At 42.5% G+C, this 22,142-nt stretch overlaps 1 long non-coding RNA gene across 6 annotated transcripts in view; it reads left to right on the top strand.

Moving 5' to 3' along the window:
* The window catches only part of LOC128108632 (uncharacterized), a 45,035-nt gene that overhangs the window by 7,049 nt on the left and 15,844 nt on the right, over positions 1 to 22,142 (top strand). For all 6 annotated transcript variants that reach the window (XR_008217554.1, XR_008217555.1, XR_008217551.1 and 3 more), the window contains 2 exons: positions 95 to 286; positions 2,538 to 2,650. This is a non-coding gene — a long non-coding RNA (uncharacterized LOC128108632). The remainder of the gene's footprint in view (positions 1 to 94; positions 287 to 2,537; positions 2,651 to 22,142) is intronic.

Below are 22,142 nucleotides of genomic sequence, written 5' to 3'. Positions count from 1 at the left end.
TGAATGACATTGACCCCTGTTCTTGGAACTGTTTCGTGTAGAAAAATGACTGACGTTGACCTCTGTTCTTGGGACTGTCTGCCTCCATATTCAGGAGACTGTGGCGGGGAGGAAACAGCCGGAGTAGTCAGGAAGCTAACACAGCCTGGAAGATGGCGGCCTTTCTTGGTCAAGTGAATGGAATGGATCGGAGTCATGGTGGGCAGGATCACTCCAGGACGTGAGAACAAGGAAGGGAGTGATGCTTTCTGACAGAGAGCTGCTGCTTGGGGAAGGAAATGAAAAGGTTAGTACTGACATGCTACGTTTGAGACTCTTATTGCATACTCAGTTGGCTGAGTTCTAGACAGTTGAACAGACAAGTACAGACTGCAGGGGGAGGGGGTAGACAAACCGGACATGTGAATATGGAAGTCATTAGCTCTGTCACATACGCTGGAACAAATTTTTGTGATTAAAAAAGTATAACCAAATACAATGCATAAATACAATAGAAGTTTATTTCTCACTATACAACAGTCTGAGAAAATTCCAGATCATTGGCAAACAGAGACTGGATTTTTCTCTGTGGAGAGTTGGGGACAAAACCCTGGCAGGAATGGTTCAACAGAAAATGGTAAGAGAGAGAAACAAAATTAGAGACTCTGTGTAAACAATCCATTCAAGGAATTCTGTTATAAAGGAGATCCAAGAAAATGGGTGGGAGCTAGAGGAAGATGTAGGTCGGAGACACTTTTGTTGGTATTTATTTGTTTACTGTCCTGGGGAACTACCAGGGCCACCCACATGCTAGGTAAGTTCTGTGTTGCTGAGCTACAACCTCGGCCCCTGTGGTTGATTTTTAATTACTTTGTTTGTTTTTAAATAGAAAAAATGGAATATTTGAACGTTGATGGGGAGAGGAAAGATGGGAGACACAGGGACGTGGGGGATTTCAAGGGCCTATTCTGAGTCTGTAGAGGAAATGCCAGAGTGAGGGGCTTTAGGTAGGAGCTGGATGTCTCATCCATTAGCAGGCTAGCGGAGCATGGGACTCACAGGCAGGTACGGTGACTGTCTTGAACTGAGGGGTTTTCTGGATCCCAGAACTTTCAGTGTCCCCACTGGGACAACTCTGAGCACCTGGAATGCTAGAAACCCTAGAGATAAGAAAATGTACAAAAGAAGCTCTTTTTAAAAAAAAAAAAAAATTGCTTTAAGCACTGCCGGATTACAGATAATACGACACTTCTCAGTGAATTCTACATGTTACACAGCATTTATACAGTCTAAACCTCAGCATTGTGCGGGGTTATTACCACACACAAGTTGTGGTTCTTAGGTTAGGGATGCAGCTCAATACCACTGAGTATTTGATGCCTTTAGTAAGGTCCCCAGCACTTCCCCCCTCCTCATAAAACCAAACAAACAAGCAAACAAACAAACAAACAAACAAAATCAAGATGGAGTTCTTGCTCTAGAGTAAGAAAGACATGAATGTGACTACATACAAGACAAGCTATGTGTCATGTGTAAAAGCCGCCGAAGACATATTCCACATTACTCAGGAGTGTGCCATCTCTAGATAATATTCAATAAAAGCAGCAGAAATCATTCCCTGAGATTTTACTGTTCTCCAGCACCAACACATCCATTGTCTTTGTTCATCCTTACAACAACCTATTGTAGATGCAGTTGTTGTAATCTACACTTTACAACTGAGGAAAAAAAATAATTAAGCGATTTTCTTCAGCTCACATGGGGAGTGGTAGAGAGAGCCCTTGAAGTGTTGATTCCGTAGTTCAAGCTTTCAGTATTACAGTGGATTGGCTCCGAGAAAATGCTATAATGAATGGGAATAAATTAGTAAGGCAGACAAGTACCATACCTTAAGTTTTGTTTGAGACATTCGAAAAGAAGGCTTCAGAAGGAAATGTCATCCAACGGAACCTGGAGAAGTTGATTTCACCAAGCAGGGGTGAGAGAGCAGGTCCCATTAAACTGACTCTTCCTTGTTCTCGCCCCTCCTCTCCTTCTGGACTTCCAGATCAGCTTAGCTGTCCTTCCCTTGCCTTTGCATCAGTCCTGAAGCTGAGCAACTTGTAAGGAAAGAGGTTTGTTTAGCTCAGTTTTGGAAGCCAAAAGTCCTGGTTCTAGCAGATCCATGTATTTGGCCTTTGCTGAGGGCCTCCTGGCAGATGACATCAGAACAGGAAATCACAGAGTGAGAGCGGAAGCCAAAGAGACTAAGGAAGTGCTAGCCTTGTTCCATCATAACAACTTCTGTCATGGGAACTGACTATGTAGTCCCATGAGAACAATTTAAATTCTTTCAAGGACAGTGTCCTCAGTGACCCAATCACCCCACACTAGGCTTTACCTTTAAAGAATTCTCCACCTCTAATGCTATATGAGGACCAAGCCTCCATCACACAGACCCTTTGGGGCACAAGCAAACCATACTTAAACACAGGCAACCCCCGAGAGAAATGTTGTTTCAGGATGGAATCACAGAGTAGAACAGTGACTGACTTTCTTGTATGCTGATTTTTCTCTAGATTCCTAGAATGGACAATAGAATTCTACTGGTCTTCAGTGAAGGGAATGAAAGGATTTATGACTTAAACATACACTTTAATGAATGACAGACATTCGGAAAAGCGCATGAGCAGTAAGTATCTTTGTTCAGTGAGTACCTCTGTCCATCCAACATCCAGATCAAGAAATAGGACGTTCCAGCACCCCAGTAGATCTTTCATGCTGCTTTCTGGTTTGTTTTGTGCTGTTCTGTGAATTGAGCCCAAGGTCTTGCATGCTAAGCAAGTACTCTACCACTGAGTTACATTCCTAGTCATATGCTGTGTCCTAATCAATACCACTAGCCCTCATCAGGTTAATGACTAACTTCGCTAAAGAAGGACTAGTTTTGTCTGTTTTTGAAGTTCATACAAGCAAAACCCTACATTCTGTTCCTGTTTACACCTGGACTCTTTTGTTTGGTATAATATTTATGAGTTTCATCTGTATTACAGATATAGCTGGAGGCTTTTCTTTCTCACTCAGGTATTTCTATGCCCTTAAAAAAAAATCTTCTTTTTAAGCCAGGTTCAGTGGTGCATGCCTTTAACCTCAGCACTCAAGAGGCTCTCTTAGGTGGCTCTCTTAGAGCTGAATGAAGGCTAGCCTGGTCTAACATATGAAGTTCCAGGTCTCCTAGGGCTACACAGTGAGACCTTATCTCAATGAAAAACAACAATAAAAAAAATCAAACAAAATACATTGTCTTTAAAAATAATTTCTCTCTCTCTCTCTCTCTCTCTCTCTCTCTCTCTCTCTCTCTCTCTCTCTCTCTCTCTGTTCTGTTGTTGTTTACTTTGGGCACTGCGTAGGATCCAGGGCTTCATACACTACAGCAAGCATTACTATCAAGCGATGACACCACAGGCCTATTTTACTGTTGATGTTAACATGTGCTTGGATAATTTCCAATTTGAGGAAATTAATAATAGTGTTACATGGATGAACTTTCTCCCCCCCCCCCACCTTCTTCTCGTTAGGATTGTTCTGTGTAATCTAATTTGTCTTGGAACTCATGAACCTTCTGCCTCAGAATCTCGAGTACTGACATTAGAGTCACGAGCCACCAAATCTAGCAACATGAATATTGCTGACTATGCCTTATGTAAATGAGGTTTATTTTCTTCTGGTATAAACCTGTACATACCTTTAAAGATACACAAGACATTATTTCCTTTTTTCCCTTTTAGTGATTTATATCCTAGTACCATGATGGCCTTTCAGCACCACCTCACACTTATAGATGAGGTTAGTGCATCAAAACAACCACTCATGGGTGATCTTTCCAATTGTGGAATTTCTCATAAGGCCACTGAAACCGACAGCGACTGGGTTCCCAGGGTACACCGTTGAGATGAAGATCAGTTACTACACGTCAGCAATTTAAAGATCAGGCGAAACCGGATCCAAATCTTCCTGGGTAGTCTTACTCCAAAGCTGCAAACAGCCATTGTCATTGCTCCTGAGTAATTGCAGGAAAATCATTGTTCTTGGCCAGTAGGGCTTGGTTTATTACTCGGCAGCACATGACAGACAATGGTATTGGTTTGACTGGCTTGATTGTTTTCCTTTTTTTTAAAGACTCTGTGTGTGTGTGTGTGTGTGTGTGTGTGTGTGTGTGTGTGTGTGTGTGTGTGGTGTTACCATGTGTGTTAGTCCCCATGCAGGCCAGAAGAACCCTGGAGCAAGAGTTACAGGTGGTTGTGAACCCCCAAGTGTGAGTGCTGGGAACTGAACTCCGGTGTTCTGAAAAAGCAACAGGTCAGGTGCTTTTAACCTCTCAGCCATCACTTTGGCCTCCATTTTTGTTTTGCTTCTGATGCAAGGTCTCACTCTATACAGCCCAGGCTGGTCTTGAGTTTGTGAAATTTGGCCTCTTGGGTGCTAGGATCACGGCGTACACCTACACCTTTTCATAGTACACAATTCTGTACTACTTGGTACATTAGTCATGAGCCACGCAAAAACTATTGGACATTTTTAAGTGAGGCTACTATGAGAAACTAGTACTTCAATTGATTTAATTTTTTTAAAAAAGAATGCTCCAGCTGGTGACAGAAAACTTTTAATCATGTTGGACCCTTTGGCTCTGATAATCTACTGCTTCAACTGTAAATTTTGTGAAATATAATTTCACATCAAGTATTTTTGATGAATATTTCACAACCAAATTGAAATGTGCTATAAATATAAAAGACACAGAGAAATGTCTGTAAAGGGTCCAGGATGGGATGAGATGGTAAGGTGGCTCATCAAGGAAGGGCACTTACACTCATGCAGAGGACCTGAGTTCAGTTCCCAGTATCTACGGTGGGTTGTGGTGATATAATATGTACCCCAATATATTGTGTACCCTAACAAACTTATCTGGAGATCAGAGGATAGAGCCAGCCACTAGATTAGACATAGAGGCCAGGCAGTGATGACACACCTTTAATCCTATCACTCGGGAGGCAGAGATCTGTCCGGATCTCTGTGAGTTCAAGGCCACACTGGGAACAGAGCCAGACAGTGGTGGCACACGCCTTTAATCCTAGTACTGGGAAGCACACACACACCTTTAATCCCAGGACTTGAGATCTCACGTTTTTCCTTGGGAAGGACATACGCCTTTAATCCCAAGAAGTAATATGGCAGGGCAGAAAAAGGTATATAAGGTGTGAGGAAACAGGAACTCACACCCTTTAGACTGAGGATTTCATAAAGGTAAGAACTCCTGACTGTGGTCAGAAAAGGGGACGAATTTGTTAGAAGAGAATGAGAATAAGTTATTGGGTCAAATCTAACTGGATGCACAGCTGAGCTCTGCCACTTAAGTAGGAACTGTTAGCCAACTGTTTCCCCAAGTGTCCGTTTCCCCTTTTATAAATCGGAGATATGAATACTGTGGAATGCCCTACCCAGATTTGCTGGGTCCCATTTACTTTTTTTTTTTTGCACCTCTGGTGTCGTTGGCTTCACCTTCCCCTACCTGTGGGCCAGCCCTGAGACCGCTGTTGCTGCCTTTGGCCAGAGCCAGTGGTTACGGTGCAAAGGATGAGAGCCCAGGGAAATGGAGGAAATCTTTAATGTATAATTTATACCCAGAATACCCCTGGGGCCTCCAGCTCAAGCACAGAGCTCCTCTGGAAATCAGCTCCTCTGCATCTGCTTCTCTGCTTCTTTCCTTTAACCCCAGTGTGTGACTCACAGCCGGGAACAACCACCGTGCAAAGTTTGAGGGATTCAGTGAGAAGAGCCAGGAACAGAGGCAGGCCCTCACCCTGCTCCTTCCATCCAATGGACACCAGTGGTTGGACTGTAGAATCAGGAAGACAGGAATTGCCCATAATTTTCTATTCTCCGGCCGTGTGCTTACATTAAACTGTTCCTAAGCACACTGAATGTCTCCACCCAATGTACCTCTCACTTTCTCTCTCACCATTTTATCACCTTAGATATAAGAAACCAGGAAGAACTTATTGATTTGCTCATGGGACCTTAGGCAAGGATGGATCCACTTATAAATAGCTATTGTTGCCTGTTTCTGTGTTTTCTTGGTACAATGTTAAGCAGATGCAGGGGATCATTAAATGCATCGATGGTACCACTTTAAAAGTGTTAATAACTTCAGAACTAAACAGGACGTTCAGTTAAAACTTAGTTCATTGACCCAAATAGGAAATAGATGCACACACACACACACACACACACACACACACACACACAGAGTCTTCTCACTCTATAAATAATATAGATGCAATTGTAACATTTTACTTGTAAAAGACAACATACTTCATATACTTTCAGTTTGTTGTGTGTGTGTTTGTGTTTTGGATCTTTTGTTTGTTTTTTTGAAGTAGAATCTGGCTAGATGACTCAGACTAAACTCAGACTCTGAATCCTTCTGCCTCAGCCTTCATTTCTTGTGTGGTTTTTGTTGTTGTTCTGACGTGTAATCTGGCTAATCAGCACAGGCTCCATCATCCATCAACACAAGCTAACCTTGAACTCTCAATTCTCCTACTTCAGCTTCCTCAGGCTGGGATTACAGGGATGTGCCACCATACACAACTCTGAGACTTTTGAAATGTACTTCTTCGGATACATTTTAACCATTTAACCAAATGCTAATTCTTACCATTTCTGGAATTTATTATATGCCAGACATGAGTCTAAGATGTATGTTGATACTTTCTCAATATGTGGTAACATTTGAATCCTACTTCAAATATTATCTCTTTAAGGAGGATTGGCCTGGCCTCCTTCAACCATTTTATTGTGGCTTTTGCCCCTGATTGTTATTTTTATTTATTTGGCTTATGTATTTATGCATCACTCCACAATCCCTTCCTCAATTAGATTTATTCAAACATCAAGCATTTTTTTTTCTGTCTTGCATTCTACTACAACCATCTAACATCATGACCACGGTCGTTTAAAAAGTGCCACATGGCAAGCACACAGTATGTTTACTGAATCACAAAACACATGAAAAGCAACAGAGATGAAACCTCTGAATCCCCCAAATACTGAAAGGTTAAAATTACAGTGCTGATACGGTAGGTGGAAAACCCATATGTTCTGCAATATTGTCCTTATATTTTGTGGGTTGTAGAAGGAACATATACCTTGCCTGTAAAGAAGTCACTCCCCATTCAACAAACATTTGCTAAGCCTTGCTGAGCCCAACGTTAAGCACCAGGAACACAGAAGCAGACAATACAAACACAACCCAGCCAGTGTGGAGGAGTTCTGTCTAGACTTGACTACAGAAGACAGACGTTCTAGGTAATAAGTGAGATAATCTCTTTAAAAGAGATGCACAGAGCTAGAAACAGTAGCAGGGTAGCTACCAGGTCAAGGGAGTCTTCAGGGTCCCTGTGGCTTGTTCTCTGAAGGAAACCTGCTCCAGGGACAAAGGAGTACAGTTCGAAGGCTGCGTCGCAGGAAGAACAGGCGATAAACAGAGAATAGCCTTGAAGTTGTTTATAGCCGTGGCCACCGAATACAGTGAAGAATGCTGTGTCTGCACAGAGACCGAGTGAGAACAGGAGGTGGGAGTTAGGAGAGTGCAAGAGTCACGGTCACAGAGACTCAAGCATAGCCCTTCGACTGTGGAAGCTGCAAGCGTGGACTCAATGGCACCAGAGAAGGGCACCGAGTTCCTCTTTCTGCTTTTCATCTATTTATTGTCATTGTTTGAGACAGGATCTTGCTGTGGAATTCTCGATGGTTTTGAATGGACAATCGTCCTGCCTCGGCCTCCTGACTGCTAGGGCTGCTCTTCAGTTCTTTTATTTCCATATCTTTCTTTAGTGTGTGTGTGTGTGTTTGTGTGTGTGTGTGTGTGTGTGTGTGTGTGTGTGTGTGTGTGTGTGTGTGCGCGCGCGCGCGCGTGCCTGTGCCACCACGCATGTGGAGGCCAGGGGACAATTTGCAGAAGTCGGGTCTCTCCTTTTAACATGTTGGTCCCCAGGGTTGGGCTTAGGGTGTCAGGTTTGGCGGCAGACCTCATTACCTGCTAAGTCAGCGCATTGGCCCTCATTTCTTAGCTCTACGTTTTGAGTACTTATTACATTTCCTATGACATGTGCATACCCTTCTATCACATAAACCCATAAAACATCACCTCCATGGTTGTTTCTCATCTATCTAATCCTCAGGCACTCATTATCACACCTCTTATCCTTGATTAATTTTTTGTGTGTCCTTTCAAAGCCATCTTATAAAAGTAAATAAGTAATTGTTTTGCCAGCCTTTTAATAAATGGTACTGCATACTTAATACACCACTGCATATTTTATCTAACAACTTATCTTTGAATTCTTTCCATGCCAGGGCCTAAGCATTTCCTCATGTTTTGACAGCTGCCTGGTGTCCATATGGATGCATCATCATTGATTTAGCTAGTCTCTTACTGACAGATTTTTGGAATATGTCCAGTCTTTGATAAATGAATAGCTATGTAGACATGGTGTCTTATAACTGTAAATATATTGGCAGTTTCCAAAGTTGTTATCCAATTGCTCTCAATAGGGGTTGTGTGCAAATGTTCCAAAGGGCTTAAAAATACCTGTACAACTAACCATGAAGCTAAAGAAGCAAGAAAGGTGAATTATGGTTCCAGTAACCACATTAATATGGTCACGTGTTTTCCAATAATACACTGGCTACAACTAAAACTTAGAAATGGAAATGTTTGGATCAAATCTAGATACGACATTTTTTTGAGTCCTGAAGCTTACGGGATCGGGGAGGCCTCCCTCCTTCTTTAAGAAAAGTAAAATAAAATTGAAGAAATCAAAATCGGCAGAATAGAACCTTGGAAATGATGCACAAGGGAGAGGGGTCCTAAGATGTAAGCTTCGTTAGCCTTGGGGCAAGCCTGCTTTGTGAAGGACCTACAGACACACACGTGGGGAAGAGCAATCATTTGTCTTTTTCTACCAGAACTATGTTCAAATAGTGTGGGCTAGTATGGGCTGCTGTCCTTAGCTCTCTCTGTGTCAATGAACTATAGATCCATAGTCTGTGGAGCTAGCTAGCAGCTGCACGAAGTGTGTAATATTGCCTATATTTGCATATCTCCCCAAATGGGTTCACTCCATTTAGGTAACAGCTTTCATCGTAGAAACCACAAATACCTTCCAGACTTCTTGTCAATTAGCAATAGGAGCGTGCTATGGAGGAAATTGTAACATAAAGGTAATTCCACGGCAAGAGTTCAGGGGGTCTCTGTCAATCTCATTAATTTGGCAATATACATAAAGGTTCCAGCTGGTGAGTGGTTCGTGGTGGGAAATGACTTCCTTATATGAAGCGTGAAGGAAATAAGCTGACGAATTTCCTTTAACGATCTGCAATCGGCAGCAGCTGGCTTGTCTGCTCAGAGGTTTGCTATCATTCTGTAGGCAGTCACACCCTGATAGCTTTGCAGAGAAGACAGCCAGATGGGAGGAGGCAAACATAGTCTATGAAGTAGCAGAGGAGAGACAATGGCCGAGGAGAGAGGAGAGAAGGCAGATTTGGGGTCAGGGTGTAGAGACAACACACCTTACCAGTTTAACACTAGTTAGAAAATGAATTGAAAATCGAGTCCAAACGAATAGAGAGCATGGAATAGACATTGGAAATTCAGGGTGCCTGCTAAGTGGTTTAGTTTTAGTGGAACTGATCGCATTTAACATAGAAAGACTCATGTATGACATTTAAGACGGATAGGCATTGTCCAATTAAGTGAGCTTTGGAAGGAGTTCAGATTCAGCCACCTGCCTCAGAAGCTTCTAAGTCGTGTTGGACTCCAGCCAAATGTGCCTCATAAGTTGAGCTTTAGACTTATTTCCTGTGTTCAAAAGTCCACGGTTGAGTTATGGTGTCCGTGGAGCAGAGATTTGGTGAGTGCTTGAAAGGAATTTTCTTTTTTTCTTTCTTTGGTTTTTGTCTTTTATTTTCCTTCAGGATGATATAGCAAGTTAAGAGGAGAAAGCAACTGGTAAATCTAAGTAAATCCCAGAGCATCAGTTCACAGCCACACACTGCCATGGAAGAGGTACCGCCTTTTGCCCTTTCGTGGTTCACTATTTGAATAAACGTGTGCATCATCAGTACCGCTGGTTTCACTGCAGTTTATCTTAGTCTCACGTATCTCACCAGGCGGTAGCAAAACTCATTGGCCTCTGAGCATCTGCATTAAGCCCAGAGAACTGGGTGTGGAGGTTCCAGCCTCTCCGACGACTTCAGGTTTTTAGAAACGAATTGAACGCCTGTCAGAAAGTGTCAGCTTTCCGCTCAGCGACAATCCATCCCTGAGACATGGGAACAATAGTGCTGTATGCTTCAAATACAGGATGCTGAAGTTACAGAGAGAACCAACAAGTGTGGACATCTTAGTAAGTTGCATGGCCATTACCTACCAGTCTAGCAATGCGCTGCGGTGAGAGACGCCGTGGGAACCTTGACCATTGGTTAAACAGGTCAGCTTCGGAGTCCTGTGCCAACTTGTATGGATGAAATCATTTGGCATGACTCTGTATTTGCTGGGCAGATTTTCCAGTACCCATATGACACAGGGGCGCTTCCTTGTACATCAGTAGAAGCAGCACATGTTTGGACGAGGGTGTAGGAAAAGAAGGACAGTGGGAATGTGTACCTCTCCATTCTAAAATTGGCCTCGTCTTTCTTTTTTCTTTTTTTAAATGTGTGTGGATGCTCGTGGACATGCATGTGTAGAAGTAACCAACCGTCTTATTAAATAAGAAACACAGAACCAATGCAAAGAAGAAAGCCAAGATGTCAGAGCTAAGAGCTAAAACCTTAGCCTTCCTCCTGCGGTGGTCCTACCTCTCCGAACCAGAGCTACTTCCTGTGTTAAAGTCTTTATATAGAGTTTCTGTTCTGCCTTCCCATTGGTTATAAACCCAACCACATGACCGCCTCATCACGGCCTGTCTGTATAAACCTCCAGGTTTTCTATGATTGGTATTGAGATTAAAGGCGTGTGTCTCCAATGCTGGCTGTATCCCTGAACACACAGAGACTTGCCTAGCTCTGCCTACCAAGTGCTGGGATTACAAGCGTACGCCACCACTGCCCTGCCTTCCTATGGCTTGCTAATAGCTCTGACCCCCGGGCAACTTTATTTATTAACATACAAATAACATTTTAATACAAATAAAATATCACCATATGCATGCCATGACACATGAGTGATGGTCAGAGGACAATTCATGGGGTCAGTTCTCTCCTTACACTTTGACGTGGCTTCTGGGGACTGGACTCTGGTGACCAGGCCTGCACAGCAAGCATCTGTATAGGCTGAGCCATCTTGGCAGCCTGAATCCTGGACCTGGCTAGTTCACAGATTTTCACGATTTCTATTTTTGAATTCCTATCATGACTATTTGCACTTAAGGAGTCAGAGCTTTCATTTTTTCAAAGAATTTGCTTTTTTTTTTATTTCTGGAATTCCTTGTGGTTGACAGCTTTACTTATTTTAAAATTCAACTTAAAAAATGGCAATGAATGGTTTCATTGGTGTTCTCCAGGTGTGTGGTGTGTGTGTGTGTGTGTGTGTGTGTGTGTGTGTGTGTGTGTGTGTGTGTGTATACCATTAGCTTACAGGATACATTATCAGAGATTGATTAGTTCCATAGGGGCTGTCTTTAGGCTGGAGAGCTAAGGAGATTGGCAATCTCTCAGTCTAAGAATCAGGAAGGTCTAGTAAAAATTGAAATCTTCGAAGCCCCTGGGGGTGTTGTCAGCACAGAACTGTGTTCCAAAGTTGAATCTGCAGTCTGTGTCCAAAAAGCAGTGGCAGCGGGCAACAGCAAAACAAAACACCAAACCAAAAAGGCTTCAAGGCAAAGCAAAATTGAAGAGTTAAAAACAAAAAAGCCAAGCAGGGCTGGAGAGGGAGCTCAGAGGGTAAAATCACCTGCTCCCAAACTTGATCATTGGGGTTTGATGCCCAGGACCCGACTTCTGAACGTTGCCCTCTGACCTCCACACACACGCTGTGGAATTGTGCCTGCCTGCCCCTCCCTGTTTACACACACCAAATCAATAGGCGGAATAAAGACATTTTTAAAGGAAAAATCAAACAGCGCGTTAAACAGATCTTCTGCTATTGTTTTATGGGGGCACTCAGTCTACTGGAAGGTGCCAACCACAGTAATGGCAGGTTTTCCCCACTCTGTTCACCTCCACATGCCACTGGACTTTGGAAATGCTCCCTCAGACACACCTAGGAACATGTTTTACTAATTTCTAGGCATCTCTCAATCCACTGGGACCGACAACCACAATTACCACCACATGATTGACTGCGGGACTGATTGTACTAGCAAAAGACCTAAGTACCACCGGCAGGAGGACTCTGATTGGAAAAATGACTATGCAATCATTTCATGGATTGTGATCTTGTTGTATAATTGAGGAACCTTAGATTATGGATCTAATGGATGAACCTTCTGGGTGTGAGCATCACATCTGCTATTCTCATCTTTTGTCAGCGCACTGTCCTCCATAGGTAGTTTTTATAAGGCGCTTTTCAGAGTTTCTTTACACACCAATAAATACAAATATAGATTCTCATTTTCTTTTCACATTGTTAAAGAGCTGAGTAGTTTATTCATTGCTCTGTCCTCGATTTCACTCAGGAGGCATTAGATCTCTTGGAAGACACAAACTTTTCACTCAGCTGGTCGTCTTTGTGTCTCACAATAGTACCTGAAAGTTTTCCTCATGTAAGCCTGACACAGTTCTTGTGTTTATTCTAAAATCTTGCATTGTTTTTATTTTCTCTTCCATTCTGTGGTGTATGTGTGTGTGTGTGTGCAAGCACATGGGTATTACAATGCTTGCATGGTATCAGAAGACAACAGTAGGTATCAGTCCCTTCCACTTTGTGACAGGGTCCCTTTGTTCTTTCTCCCCAATGCATAAGCCAGATTAGCTGCCCACGAACGTCAGGACATTCTTCTGTCTTTGTCGTCTCCCCCCCACCCCCAGTAGGAGGTACATTATTCCAGATGTTCATTCGGAGAGTAATCTTAATACAGAGGCTAAATGTAAGAACATTGCTGGACTGCAGTTCCATCAGAACTATAAAGCAATGCACAGAACTGTTTCATTCACGCACTTCATTTTGGGTAGTATGCATCTTCCATGGCTGCTTTGCTTGTCAGTTGAACTATGGTCTGTTTTTCTTTGGTACTCATCGCCCATGGACCTCACATTTGAGGAGAATCCACAGGAAAAAGCTTTCTGTACAACTAGTTAGGAGCCAGCTCAGCATGTAAGAGCTCATCTATCAGCAAGATCTTTCTGCACAGTCATCTAGACAGCTTGCTATTGTGGGGACATACAATTTTAATGCAATATAATTACAGTGGGTGCCTTCTATCCCTGTATTACTTGTAGGCGGTCATAATTGGCCAGAAGGGATGAATATAATCAGATTACTATATAGTGCTTATTGCATGAAGCACTTTTAAATAGGACAATCTTATATAGTTATTTTCCAAAAAAAAATGTATATTCAAGAGGTTATTCAATATGAGCCCAAATATTCGTGACCAAGTTTCATTTTCTTTATAAAAAGCTTCACATTTTCATAATAGTCTACAAAATTGCCCTCAAATTACAGCAGAAATATTTTTCAAAGTCAGATTTCCACTCTTCGGGGGAAAATTACAAGGTTTGTGGCTCTTTTCAGGCCAAGTTTCTCTCTCAATGCCTCTTTTCCAGTTATTTCAGGTTTTACTGGCAGCCTGCGGGGAGAAGTGGAGATTGTGAGATTTGGAGATTGGTCACAAAATTACAGAGGAGAACTCCCCCAAATCCAATGTCCTCGTTTTTACAGGTAGAGCAACCGAGCAAGGGAATTGTTCAATGACTTCTCTAACACTATCCCACGGCTTCCAGGAGCTGGGATTAGAGGCTGTACCCTCGCTTCCCATTCAGCCATTCCTCTGCCACATCCTGACACAGGTTCCCAGGAGCAAATGAGAACACACTCTCCAACAGTTCTTACTGACAAAGATGAAACTTCAGACAATATATGTGACATTCATCCAACATTTCCTTTTCCTGTTGGGATTATTCATTCCATGGCTGCCATCAGTAACCGGATAATCAGTGACTTAGATTAACATTGTCAATTCTGATCTTATCTTGTCTTATCTTATCTGACTTATATTATCTTTACTACGTAATCCACAGACGCGGTAACACAAGCTTGCTGAAATTGGGCTTATTTTTTAAATTATTGTTGTTGTTGTTGTTGTTGTTGTTATTATCAGTGTGTGTGTGTGTGTGTGTGTGTGTGTGTGTGTGTGTGTGTGTGTGTGTGTGTGATGGAGGGTGTGAGTGTGCATGCACGCTACAGCACATGTGTGGACATAGAGAACTGCTTTGTGGAACTGGTTCTCTCCTTCTACCTTTATATGGATTCCAGGGATTCCTCTCAGGTCATCAGATTTGTGCAGCAGATGCTCTACCTCCTGAGCCACCTCACGAGTCCCTAGGCTTATTTTTAATTTGCAACTCACCCGATCTTTTGTATTCCTATTGGTTTCTTGCTTGAGCAATCATTCTGTTGACAAGGCCTTCGTCTTACTCTTCACATCGATTTCACTATCAGTTTCTTTGGTCTCCTTCCCTCGACAGTCTTCATGTCTGTTGACATGTGTTATATCTCACCAGGACCCTTGGCATTCCCCTCTCTCCTCTTCCAATTATCTTCCACACTGCCTCACTGTCATTTTCCCAAATGACAAATATTGCCTTGTTAGTATCTTGCCTGAAACTTCATGCTGTCTTCTTCATGCTGTGGGATGTTCTGTATGGCAAATGTGTTGCTGATTGGTCAATAAATAAATCACTGATTGGCCATTGGCTAGGCAGGAAGTATAGGCGGGACAAGGAGGAGAATAAAGCTGGGAAGTGGAAGGCTGAGACAGAGAGACACTGCCAGCCGCCATGATGAGAAACAGCATGTGAAGATGCCGGTAAGCCACGAGCCATGTGGCAAGGTATAGATTTATAGAAATGGATTAATTTAAGCTGTAAGAACAGTTAACAAGAAGCCTGACATGGCCATACAGTTTGTAACCAATATAAGTCTCTGTGTTTACTTGGTCGGATCTGAGAGGCTGTGGGACTGGCAGGTGAGAGAGATTTGTCCTGACTGTGGGCCAGGCAGGAAAACTCTAGCTACATCTTCACCCCCGCCAGTTCAAGTCAACATATTATTTGCAGTGTCAGATCCTCTAAGCACAAAAATCCTTGTAATTTTTGCATTTGTTAAGGTATTTTATACCCACCCCTGCCTTTGCATGTACAATTTCCTTCATCTAAAACACTGTCCTCTGCTCACTTTTCCCATATGTTGTCCACAATTATTCTGAATAACCCTTCAAGATCCAGTATACATGGGCCAATGAGACGGCTCAGTGGGTAAAAACATTTGTTTCTAAGCCCAGTGACCTGAGTTTGATCCTTGGGTTCCACATGACGGAAGGAGAGAACCAACTCCCACAAACTGGTCTCTAATCTCCATACATATGCCATAGCATCCATGTTCTCCACCCATAAATAAATAAATGTAAAAATATTTTAAAGATTTGATATACAAGGGCTGGAGGTATAATTCAGTGGTAGGAAGTCTGCACAGTAAGTATAAGCCACGGGTTCCATTCCCATCACTGAATAATAATAATAACAACAACAATAATAATGATAATAATATTCAGTGTAAGAACCAACCCCTATAAGCAGAGTTTATTCTTGGGTTTTTATGTCATGCCTTGTATATATTTTTATTATTATACAGCATACCATATTATAATTTCTCATTTATATACTACCATGGTATTTATCTTTGTCTTCATGCCTAACACAATACCTGATTGACTATCAAAACAAATAAGTGAAATCCCGAGATAGATTGGTTTCCTGAGCAAATGTAATCTATTATATTTACAAACTCCTGAAAATAACACTACTTGGTGCACGCTGCTCAGAATAGAGTCATTGCCTAAACTATAAAACAGAGATGTTTTGGATTTATAGACTTTTAATAACTATAATTTAAAACGGTGATCCTTTCATCAAATCATGTTTGTTTCCTCACTGTAAAATCACCACACGAAATTCTCACCACATGACATAATCGGCATCTCAGAATAGCACGCAGATCAGAGAGGACATCTGGCATTTAACACAGGCACCACGGAGCTTCACGGCCATTAGTTAACAGCTGCGGATCTCCGTTCTTGAGTCAAATGCAGCTCATTACACATTTGTTAAGGTGTTCTGGACTTCTGGGCTTCAAGGACATAAATAGGAAATGTTATTATGCATGTACTTATAGATCAGATATCTGAGATTAAATATGTTGTTTACTAAATTAAATGAGGACATTTAGCAAATTGAAGCAATAGCCTAGGGACTGGCTGATGTTTGTTTCAGGACTTCTTATATAGTCTGTCCTAAAATAAGCCCCAGAGAGAGGAAGGACTGTGTCCCAGAGGGAATCTAGATGCTTATCTCCTATAAAAATAAAAATGCCTTTGATTAGCACCTACATTTTGCATTTTATTCCATTATTCTAAGTGATTTCTTTCTTCCTTCCTTCCTTCCTTCCTTCCTTCCTCCCTCCCTCCCTCCCCCCTTATTCCTTCCCTTCTTTCTTGGTTCTGGGACTCAAACCCAGAGCATTTCACGTGTCAGGTATGTGCTCTATAGACCCCAAATCACTTGTTAATGAGGCTTCTCCTGTGGAGACTGCTGCCAGGACCAAGATAGGGCTTTTAGCACATCCCTGGTTCCAAAGACCAGGGACAATCTGCCATCCTGTCACACAGCATGATGCACAAAGGTAGTGTAGAAATGTAGACCCCCATCTTGTATATACCACTTACTAGCTTTTGGTTTTAAGCAGGTCACTTCATCTTCCTGAGCTTTATTTTCTCAATGAAGGTCCCAGCACCTGCCTTGCTTCATCTGGGGACTATGTAAAGGCCAAGTGAGCATGCTCAGAGATCAGAAGACTTAAGCGTGGACAACGGGTGAGGACAAAAGGAGACCCGGATCCAGAACACAGTCAAGCACACCCTAGTTAAGCACGGCATTGAAGCTGCCGCCACTGCCACAGTCAGCCCTGTGTCGTCTGCCATCACTGCTGGCCCACAGTCTGGTTTGTGGAGGATTGCTGCTGCTGCTTCCAATACCGCCTGAGTGAATGATCTCCCTAAGTCCTAATTCAAGTTGTGAGAAGGCTCAGAAATGCACACCTCTGACCTTGTCCTTAATGGTAGAAGACTGGACCTTTCCTTCAGATACCAACAGGAATTAACATGCAAGTTCCAAACACCTCTTCCTGGAACTCTTGTCACAGCCCCCAGCTGTGGTCCCTTCCCATTCCTTGCCCTTGTCTGCATCAGTTTGTTTTTCAAAGGAAAGCCAAATTCTGCTACTGCAGTGTTTAAAGTCTTTAGTAATCCCCTCCCCTCAATGCATATATAAATGCAAACTCATTAGAATATTATACAAAACTTCAGGTTAGTTGCCCATCCTCCAGCTGTACTCTTCTGTAGGTATCATCCTCTACCGAAAACTTCCACCTAGCTAACATAGTGCTTTCTTAGTATGGGTCATATTGTTCAGTTCCTCTTTATGAAACGGGGAAGGTACAAACAAGGCAAAAACAAAAACAAACAAACAAAAAAAAACCCTAGCATATTAATGTCTCTCTTTGCAAAGTACAGTAGAACCTTCAAGGCAGAGAGGCAGTAAAGAAAAGGCCATCTGAGCTGAGGAGATTTAGTTCAATAGGTAAAGAGCAAGACTTGCAAGACTTGTAAGCACAGTCCCCAGAATCCATGCAAGACAGCCAGGTGTGAGGGTGGGCTTGTCCCAGCACTGAGGAGGCAGAGACAGGGGGGTCCTGTGACCTCCATTGGCTGGCTGGGGTTGGAAGAAGAGGGGAGGTGACCAGGAGCAAGCTGCAAGCCAGAAGGGGAAAGAATGTTTTTCATTCTTAAATGCACATTAAAACCATAACTCAAGTCCTCTCATGGCTCTCTAGACGCAGCTTCATCCAGCTTACAGCCTCAACCCTTCTGGAAGTAGGAACAATTTCCCCTGGAATTGTTGTCCTATGGAAGAGTTCTGCTTCTCTTTTTGAGAAACCATGTAGGTCCAATGTGGAATATTTTATTCTTTCCCTAAACTTTCACTACAAAATACCTTGGAGCTTTTTATCTCTGGCAGACTTTATTTCTGTTTTTTGTTTTTTTGTTTTTTGTGGGGGTTTTTTTATGGTTTTTTGAGACAGGGTTTCTCTGTGTAGCTTTGTGCCTTTCCTGAAACTCACTCTGTAGCCCATGCTGGCCTCAAACTCACATAGATCCGCCTGGCTCTGCCTCCGGAATGCTGGGATTAAAGGCGTGCACCACCACCATCCGGCTTTTGTTTGTTTTTGAGACAGAATCTCATTATGTAGCCCAGGTTGGCCTAGAAGTTACTAGGAACTCAGGTTGGACTCAAAGTCACAATAAGCCTCCTCCCTCCATGTTTGAAGGGCTGAGTCACTCACACAGCTTTGCAGACGTCTTCTCTGGCTTGGCACTACAGGAACTAGTTCCAGGTCTTGGTCCATTCTTTCTGGATAGATCTTTGATGGCTCAATAGGCCCTTGGCTTCTGAAGTTTTGTGCACATTAGGCTTGTGCAATCCACCTACCCATGTTGTAGTACTGTTCTTACTAGGCTTGTGCAGTTGATGTACTTGTGGTGTAGTACTGTTCTTAGGACACTATAGACACCATCACCTTGTCCTCCTCCAGTCCTCTAACATTATTTCTCAATACCCTATTCTTTCTTCATAATATGAAAATTTGAGTATGTTCTGTTCGTGTGTGTGTGTGTGTGTGTGTGTGTGTGTGTGTGTGTGTGTGTGTGTACACAAGGCCTTGCTGTATAACCCAGGTTGACCTGGAACTCACCATTTTCTTGCTTCCCCCTGTGGAATGATGGGATTAGAGGCGTACCACCACACTTTGCCAAAACCAGAATTCTTGAGACCAAAAGGTTTCTTAAATAAAGTTTTTTTTTGAACCATTACAGATGCTAGCCAGAAAGAGGAACAAGGTCCTGGAAGGATTTTCCACAGCCCCTAGGCCAGCATCAGGGTTGGGTAATGTATGAAAATGTTTACTGGGCCAGAATTATTAGCATTTTTCCAGAATGTGGGAGAATGAAAGCACTGTAACCCACATCATCTGTAGATGTGGAGGGAGGATAGTGTAGACTACAGAAAACTTCAGAATAGGAGTCAAATCCATAAGTAATAATCCTGACTTCAGGATTGGTTAGGGTTGATCATCCTGAAAAGTTTGCATGTGAACAGGACAGCGTGACCATGATGCTCTGCTGTGATGGAGTATACTTTGTTTAGTATTTATCTATCTATCTATCTATCTATCTATCTATCTATCTATCTATCTATCTATCTATCTATCTTTCTGTCCGTCCGTCCGTCCATCCATCCATCTACCATGTTTCTCTGTATGTACATGTGCCACAGTGCATGTGTAGAGGGCAGAGGACAACTTTTAGGAGTTGGTTTTCTCCTCCCATTATATGGGTTCTAGGGATCAAACCCAGTTTATCTACCACAAGAAAACAGCCCACAGAATCAACTAACCAGAGCTTATAGGGGCTCACAGAAACTGAGCCAACAATCAGGGAGCCTACATGGGTCTGACGTAGGTCCTTTGCATATATGTTATGATTGTGTAGCTTGGTGTTTCTGTGGGACTCCTAACAGTGGGAGCAGGGGCTGTCTCTGAGTCTTTTGTCTGTTTTTGGGACCCTTTTTCTCCTATTGGGTTGCCTTATCCAGCCTTAATAAGAGGGGATGTACCTAGTCTTACTACACCTTGTTATGCCATACTTGGTTGATATCCCTGGGAGGCCTGCTCTTTCCTGAAGGGAAACAGAGGAGGAGCGGATCTGGTTGGAGAAGATGTTATCATTTTCAGCATCCTCCAAGCCACTTCCGGAGTCCCACAGCCGCACATGCGCTGTCAGCATTCAGGCAAAATGCTTAGTCACCTCAGGGCCTTACATCATACATAATCTATGCACATGTTCAGTGTGGCCACATAATCTATAACGTGCATGGCATGGCTATGTAAGCCCCTATACGCATGTGCTGAGCTACCTTTAAAAGTGGACATGCCCGCCCCACACTCTTTCTTTACCACGTTTCTTCCAGACAGGTCTGTACACTCCTTGCTTTTCCCTTTCCCCACAAAAAAACTCTTTTTTTTTTTTTTTTTTTTTTGTTTTTCGAGACAGGGTTTCTCTGTGTAGCTTTGCGCCTTTTTCCTGGAACTCACTTGGTAGCCCAGGCTGGCCTCGAACTCACAGAGATCCGCCTGGCTCTGCCTCCCGAGTGCTGGGATTAAAGGCGTGCGCCACCACCGCCCGGCACCAAAAAAACTCTTAAAGTGGGTTTTGTTGTATATCCTGTGGTCCATTCTTGTGCATGGTAAATAACAGAAAGGAGGTAGAGTGGACACTGGGAGGAGAGGAGGGAGGGAAAAGTGTGGTCAGGATCTAATACATGAGAGAAGAATTTTTTAAAAAAGCAAGCTAAAATGACAACAAAAAACAACAAATGAAAAACAAAACAAACAAACAAAAACTCCAACTCAGATCACCAAGCTTGGGAATCAGTCAGGCACAGTCAATGTATGAATGAAGGTGACATCACATGTTCTGGTTTTGACCGGTCTCTTCTGACTGAGTGAATGATCTACGTTCTGCATTATTGGTTTCCTTTTTACTCTCTCCATGTCTTGTGCTGTTTGTATTCTGTGTTTATTAGTATTGTTTTTACTGTCTCTGCCACCACCAGTCACTGGCCACTGCCACCACCACGTGCCATGACTGTTTTGATGGCCAGGGCTCAGAATTACTTATCTCTGAGCGTTCAAGACACTGGATTCAGTATAGCAGGGATTCAAATGTCTTTTGGGTGTGCATAATATTACAATTATTTTATGCTGTTCTACTTTATTGAAAAGTTGGCTCTGGAATTAGGTTATGGTTCTGCCTTCTCTAGGCTCAAGCATGCTTATTTAAAGTTTACTCTCTGTCCCATGTCGGGTGATTCCCCCTGATTTTGTGACAGAAATGATAGCAAAGCAAAACAGATTAGAATATTGGTTTCAATTAACTGCCTTAAACTTTTGCTAAGATATAAACCTTACCTCAAGATTTGTAAGACTATTATGTAAACTTTCTGTACCTCAAGATTTGTAAGTTTATTAGGTATAGCTAAAAAAAAATCTACAACCAGCTGGGAGATGGTGGCACATGCCTTTATTCCTAGCACTTGGGAGGCAGAGGCAGGCAGATCTCTATGAGTTCGAGGCTAGCCTGGTCTACAGAGTGAGTTCCAGGACAGGTTCCAAAACTACACAGAGAAACTCTGTCTTGAAACAAACAAACAAACAAACTATAACAAAGAAGTTAACTTAAAACTTGTAACACAGAGGGTTGATAGTTGAAAATCCAATCACAGGTAATCTTAAAAGAACCATGATGTGGTGTGACACCATCTTGGGAGGTAAGCAATATGTGGCTTACCACCATCTTAGCTGATGACTCAGAATGGAGACAAACACTTGACTGGCAGCCATCTTTACTAAGGGTAGAGAGGATAAGTGCCTTGTGACTTCACCACCATCTTGACTAAAGGTGTTCACATGGTATAACTAAGATTTCCACTTGGAAATTAACTAAGAAGGCAAACAAGATTGTTTATAGAAGCAAAAGTACAGAGTTTGCTGTGTTATACTCACAGTCCTCAGCATTCCAGGAACTTACCTTTCCGTAGGCAAGTGGAGCTTACAAGTTAGAGGCATTTTTGTTTTATAGATCTCTTAAGCACAGTGATTTAAACTTAAATCAAAACTTTAGCCCTCACATTCCCCCTTGAGTTGTATTCTGAGTCAAATCCTTGCCTTTGGATATACCAATAGGCACTGTAGGTACCATTTTGTCCTCTTTGTCAGGGAGTTTCCTTTGGAC

Source organism: Peromyscus californicus, unplaced genomic scaffold, assembly GCF_007827085.1.
Source record: "Peromyscus californicus insignis strain IS unplaced genomic scaffold, ASM782708v3 Scaffold_13__1_contigs__length_99412109, whole genome shotgun sequence".
NCBI classification, from domain to species: Eukaryota; Metazoa; Chordata; class Mammalia; order Rodentia; family Cricetidae; genus Peromyscus; species Peromyscus californicus.
The sequence above is the reverse complement of the archived record's forward strand: the minus strand, read 5'-3'. Positions and strand labels throughout refer to the sequence as shown.